This window comes from Pleurodeles waltl, chromosome 2_2 (genome assembly GCF_031143425.1).
Source record: "Pleurodeles waltl isolate 20211129_DDA chromosome 2_2, aPleWal1.hap1.20221129, whole genome shotgun sequence".
Taxonomy (NCBI): domain Eukaryota; kingdom Metazoa; phylum Chordata; class Amphibia; order Caudata; family Salamandridae; genus Pleurodeles; species Pleurodeles waltl.
This window is the reverse complement of record NC_090439.1, coordinates 1,173,223,920-1,173,229,666: the sequence shown is the minus strand read 5'-3', so window position 1 is coordinate 1,173,229,666 and position 5,747 is coordinate 1,173,223,920.

The window sequence follows — 5,747 nt, the reverse complement described above, 5'->3', positions numbered from 1 at the left end:
ATGTTGCAGGTTTGCAGGCTTCCAGCGCGGTCAGCAGTCGATTCCTTGGCAGAAGGTGAAGAGAGAGATGCAGAGGAACTCGGATGAGCTCTTGCATTCGTTATCTAAAGTTTCCCCAGAGACAGAGACCCTAAATAGCCAGAAAAAAGGGTTTGGCTACTTAGGAGAGAGGATAGGCTACTAACACCTGAAGGAGCCTATCAGAAGGAGTCTCTGACGTCACCTGGTGGCACTGGCCACTCAGAGCAGTCCAGTGTGCCAGCAGCACCTCTGCCATCCAAGATGGCAGAGGTCTGGAGCACACTGGAGGAGCTCTGGACACCTCCCAGGGGAGGTGCAGGTCAGGGGAGTGGTCACTCCCCTTTCCTTTGTCCAGTTTCGCGCCAGAGCAGGGCTAAGGGGTCCCCTGAACCGGTGTAGACTGGCTTATGCAGAATTGGGCACATCTGTGCCCAACAAAGCATTTCCAGAGGCTGGGGGAGGCTACTCCTCCCCTGCCTTCACACCATTTTCCAAAGGGAGAGGGTGTCACACCCTCTCTCAGAGGAAGTTCTTTGTTCTGCCATCCTGGGCCAGGCCTGGCTGGACCCCAGGAGGGCAGATGCCTGTCTGAGGGGTTGGCAGCAGCAGCAGCTGCAGTGAAACCCCAGGAAGGGCAGTTTGGCAGTACCAGGGTCTGTGCTACAGACCACTGGGATCATGGGATTGTGCCAACTATGCCAGGATGGCATAGAGGGGGCAATTCCATGATCATAGACATGTTACATGGCCATATTCGGAGTTACCATTGTTCAGCTACATATAGGTAGTGACCTATATGTAGTGCATGCGTGTAATGGTGTCCCCGCACTCACAAAGTTCAGGGAATTGGCTCTGAACAATGTGGGGGCACCTTGGCTAGTGCCAGGGTGCCCTCACACTAAGTAACTTTGCACCTAACCTTTACCAGGTAAAGGTTAGACATATCGGTGACTTATAAGTTACTTAAGTGCAGTGTAAAATGGCTGTGAAATAACGTGGACGTTATTTCACTCAGGCTGCAGTGGCAGGCCTGTGTAAGAATTGTCAGAGCTCCCTATGGGTGGCAAAAGAAATGCTGCAGCCCATAGGGATCTCCTGGAACCCCAATACCCTGGGTACCTCAGTACCATATACTAGGGAATTATAAGGGTGTTCCAGTAAGCCAATGTAAATTGGTAAAAATGGTCACTAGCCTGTTAGTGACAATTTGAAATAAATGAGAGAGCATAACCACTGAGGTTCTGGTTAGCAGAGCCTCAGTGAGACAGTTAGGCACCACACAGGGAACACATACATATAGGCCACAAACTTATGAGCACTGGGGTCCTGACTAGCAGGGTCCCAGTGACACATAACAAACATACTGAAAACATAGGGTTTTTCACTATGAGCACTGGGCCCTGGCTAGCAGGATCCCAGTGAGACAGTGAAAACACCCTGACATACACTCACAAACAGGCCAAAAGTGGGGGTAACAAGGCTAGAAAGAGGCTACTTTCTCACACAAGGGGGCTGCCCTTAAATGTCACTAAAGTGGAGATTTCCTTTGGGAGCAGATAGAAATATGGAGTTTGGGGCCTCTGAACTCAAAATTTAAAAATACATCTTTCAGTGAAGGTGGTTTTTAGAATGTTAGTTTGAAAATGCCACTTTTAGACTCTGTGACTCTGCCTGTTTGTGGATTGCCTGTCTGGGTCAGGCTGAGAGTTGGGCTGTTTGTGAATCTCCTCTAGACAGTGACACAAAGGGAGCTGGGGTGTAGCCTCCATACCCTGATGAGCCATCTGGGCCGAGGGGAGGAGTGGTCACCTACACCTGAATGGGCTGTGCCTGCCCTCACATAATGTAGTCGCCATCCCCCTGGTGTGTGTCTGGAGCTTGACATGGGCATGGCAGGATCTTGTGAACAACAGAGACTTTCCTTTGAAGTTTACCTACTTAAAAGGCAGAAAGGGGTATAAGTAGTGGACCCAAAACCCCACATGTTCAGATTACTTCAAGGATTCAAGAGGAACCTCTGCCTGGAGAAAAGCTGAAGAGCTGAGGAAAAGTGCTGCCCTTGCCTTTGACTGTGCTGTGTTGGGCTATCCTGCAGTTGCTGCTTCTGCCTGTGCAAGGGGACAGAGACTGGACTTTGTTTTGCATTTCTGCTTGAGAGGTATCTCCAAGGGCTTGGAGTAGAGCTTGTCTCCTGTTTTGAAGTCTTAAGGACAGCAAAGGCTTCACCATCCTGTTCGGAATCTGCATGCTGCAGACTCTACCTTGCCAGAGGGTGCCATTCCAGTTCCTGGGCCCCTGGAGGTGAATATCTGGAGAAAACCTGTCTAACGACGTCGAACAACGCCGTGTGACTTGGCTAAAGACGCCACTGCACAGAACCACGATGCCGCCTGCACTGAGGCCGTGGACCTTGCAGAAGTGCAATGAGCCTTTTAAGCATTGCGTAGCTGAATCTGCTGATCCCACCCGACTTCACTAACTTTGGAGTGTTGTAAGTCTGACCTCCGTGATATCGAATGCCATTCCAGCGCCTGTGGCCCAGTGACATCATCGCAACCCCGAGTGGTCACCCTGCAGCATCGTGACTTCACCAAACTTCATACCCGCTAGAAACCAAGGGACCAACTTCGCAACCAGATCGGCTTCACCTCCACTGCTCTGCAGTAAAGACCTTTTGCTCCTTAGGACCCGAACCGATGCCGCCTCAGATCCAGCAACACCTCCCTCCCCGACTCCGTGCACCAGCCTGTTTTCTACTTGTTTGCTAAGGTACTTGTTAGAAATGGGGTTTTTGGTTGGCAGTTAGGTTGCCCTCTGTCCAAGCAAGAACCCTCACTCTAGTCAGGGTAAGTCACACACAATCCAAAATCAGCCTGTGCTCACCCTCCGGTAGCTTGGCACGAGCAGTCAGGCTTAACTTAGAAGGCAATGTGTAAAGCATTTGTGCAATAAATCATACAACACCATAGTATAACACCACAAAAATACACCACACAGTGTTTAGAAAAATATAGAATATTTATCTGGATAATTGTAGGTCAAAACGATCAAAGTTGCAATACGAATTTGTAAAGATATCACTGAAAAGTGATATTAAGAGTCTTTAAGTCTTTAAAAAGCAATAAAGTGTCTTTAAAGCACAGAGTACCTGGTTTCTGGTGGGAAATCTCCTCAGAGGGCCACAGGAGAAGAAATGCGTGGAAAAAGGGGTGTGTGCGTCGTTTTCCGCTCAGCACACACAGACTTGCGTCGTTCTTTTCCACGCGGGGAAGTCGGGCGTCGTTTTCCGGCGCGCAGACAGTCTCTTTTTGTGGATCGCGAGGATTACCAGATGTCCCGGGTCTGTGCGTGGATTCTCCTGCTTATTTTCCGGCTGCGTGTCGTTCTGCGGGGCTGCGCGTCGAAGTTTCGATCTCACGGTAGGCGTTGCGTCGATTTCTCCTTGGAAGTCGGGCGGCGTTGTCCTTGCGAGGCCGTGCGTCGAAATTTTGGTCTCACGGCAGGCGTCGCGTCGATTTCTCCTTGGAAGTCGGGCGGCGTTGTCCTTGCGAGGCCGTGCGTCAAAGTTTCGCACTCACGGTAGGCGTCGCGTCGATTTCTCCTTGGAAGTCGGGCGGCTTTGTCCTTGCGAGGTTGTGCGTCGAAGTCTCGATCGTCCCGAGGGCGTCGCGTTGATCAGCGTCGGTGTGCGGCGTTTTTCTCGCCGCGAAACAAGCTGTGCGTCGAAATTTTCGGCGCACGGAGCGTCCACGTGAAAGGAAGAAGTCTTTTTGGTCCTGAGACTTCAAGGAACAGGAGGCAAGCTCTATCCAAGCCCTTGGAGAGCACTTTCACAGCCAGACAAGAGTTCAGCAAGGCAGCAGGGCAACAGCAAGACAGCAGTCCTTTGGAGAAAGCAGACAGGTGAGTCCTTTGAGCAGCCAGGCAGTTCTTCTTGGCAGGATGTAGTTTCTGGTTCAGGTTTCTTCTCCAGCAAGTGTCTGATGAGGTAGGGCAGAGGCCCTGTTTTATACTAAGTTGTGCCTTTGAAGTGGGGGTGATTTCAAAGAGTCTCTAAGAAATGCACCAAGTTCCCTTTCAGCTCAATCCTGTCTGCCAGAGTCCCAGTAGGGGGTGTGGCAGTCCTTTGTGTGAGGGCAGGCCCTCCACCCTCCCAGCCCAGGAAGACCCATTCAAAATGCAGATGTATGCAAGTGAGGCTGAGTACCCTGTGTTTGGGGTGTGTCTGAGTGAATGCACAAGGAGCTGTCAACTAAACCTAGCCAGACGTGGATTGAAGGGCACAACAAGTTTTTAGTGCAAAGAAATGCTCACTTTCTAAAAGTGGCATTTCCAGAATAGTAATATTAAATCCGACTTCACCAGTCAGCAGGACTTTATATTACCATTCTGGCCATACTAAATATGACCTTCCTGCTCCTTTCAGATCAGCAGCTGCCACTTCAACAGTGTATGAGGGCAGCCCCAATGTTAGCCTATGAAGGGAGCAGGCCTCACAGTAGTGTAAAAACGAATTTAGGAGTTTTACACTACCAGGACATATAACTACACAGGTACATGTCCTGCCTTTTACCTACACAGCACCCTGCTCTAGGGGTTACCTAGGGCACACATTAGGGATGACTTATATGTAGAAAAAGGGGAGTTCTAGGCTTGGCAAGTACTTTTAAATGCCAAGTCGAAGTGGCAGTGAAACTGCACACACAGGCCTTGCAATGGCAGGCCTGAGACAAGGTTAAGGGGCTACTGAGGTGGGTGGCACAACCAGTGCTGTAGGCCCACTAGTAGCATTTAATCTACAGGCCCTAGGCACATGTAGTGCACTCTACTAGGGACTTACAGGTAAATTAAATAGTCAATCATGGATAAACCAATCAATAGTACAATTTACACAGAGAGCATATGCACTTTAGCACTGGTTAGCAGTGGTAAAGTGCTCAGAGGTCAAAAGCCAACAACAACAGGTCAGAAAAAAATAGGAGGAAGGAGGCAAAAAGTTTGGGGATGTCCCTGTCAAAAAGCCAGGTCCAACATGACCCCCCACCAGCCTAAAGCCAGGGGAGAACAATCACTAGCCTGATGTACTTCCCTGTTTGAGGCGACAGAACAAGGACCCAGGCCCACAACAGCAGGGGCATGCTCCAGTTCTTCGCCTTCCTGACTCCAATTGGATCCCTCTGTCCATACTCTCAGGGCCCACTAAGCCCATCCATGGGGAACCTTTCTCCTTTCCTGCGGATCCCATCTGTGCAGCACCTAACCTTACATTGCTCACAGATGTATCCCAGGAGCAGGATAGTACCACCAGGACCAACACAGTGGTGTTGCCTATTCTATCCCCGGGGTGGGATACTTGTCCCCTCCCCAGGGATAACTCTGTCCACCCGGACAGCAAGCCACAGTGATTACTGACAGCTGCCAGGGATGAGAGCCAGGCCCCAGGCCTCTCAAAGCTCTCCAACCACTGTGGCTGTGGAGAGTGGGGGGCGGTAGCCCCAGGTGCTGGGCACCCTTTAACCACTCTCCCTTCCACCAGGTCAGGGATGACAGCCTGAACCTGGTCCTCCCCTCTGGGGCTTTGTACCCTCCCTCCTGGAGCGGTACCCCCAGAGTCCAACATGGCCAGGGGGCTTACAGAAGTCGCCCTGTACCATTCCTCCACCAGTGCAGGGCTGTTAACCTGCCACTGGCCCTCCAACCTGGGGTCTATACCTTCAGGTTGGACT